We start from the raw sequence: 939 nt of genomic DNA on the forward strand, positions 1-939 counted from the left end.
CATACATCACATATATCATTCATCACATCCTTTTGGCCATATCACATCACATAGCATACCCTGCAAAAACAAGTTAGACGTCCTCTAATTGTTGTTTGCATGTTTTACGTGGCTGCTATGGGTTTCTAGCAAGAACGTTTCTTACCTACGCAAAACCACAACGTGATATGCCAATTTCTATTTACCCTTCATAAGGACCCTTTTCATCGAATCCGTTCCGACTAAAGTGGGAGAGACTGGCACCCGCTAGCCACCTTATGCACCAAGTGCATGTCAATCGGTGGAACCTGTCTCACGTAAGAGTACGTGTAAGGTCGGTCCGGGCCGCTTCATCCCACAATACCGTCGAAACAAGATTGGACTAGTAACGGTAAGCATATTGAACAACATCGACGCCCACAACTACTTTGTGTTCTACTCGTGCAAAGAATCTACGCAATAGACCTAGCTCATGATGCCACTGTTGAGGGACGTAGCAGAAATTCAAAAAATTTCCTACGTAACACCAAGATCTATCTATGGAGAGACCAGCAACGAGTAGAAAGGGGAGTGCATCTACATACCCTTGTAGATCGTTAAGCGGAAGCGTTCAAGTGAACGGGGTTGATGGAGTCGTACTCGTCGTGATTCAAATCACCGATGATCAAGTGCCGAACGGACGGCACCTCCGCGTTCAACACACGTACATCCCGGTGACGTCTCACACGCCTTGATCCAGCAAGGAGAGAGGGAGAGGTTGAGGAAGACTCCATCCAACAGCAGCACAACGGCGTGGTGGTGGTGGAGGAGCGTGGCAATCCAGCAGGGCTTCGCTAAGCACCATGGGAGAGGAGGAGGAGGGAGAGGGGCAGGGCTGCACCAACGAGAGATCAAATCGCGTGTTATGGGTAGCCCCTAGGCCTCATATATATAGGGGAAGGGGAGGGCTGCGCCCCCTTT

This window comes from Triticum dicoccoides, chromosome 3B, assembly GCF_002162155.2.
Source record: "Triticum dicoccoides isolate Atlit2015 ecotype Zavitan chromosome 3B, WEW_v2.0, whole genome shotgun sequence".
NCBI lineage: Eukaryota > Viridiplantae > Streptophyta > Magnoliopsida > Poales > Poaceae > Triticum > Triticum dicoccoides.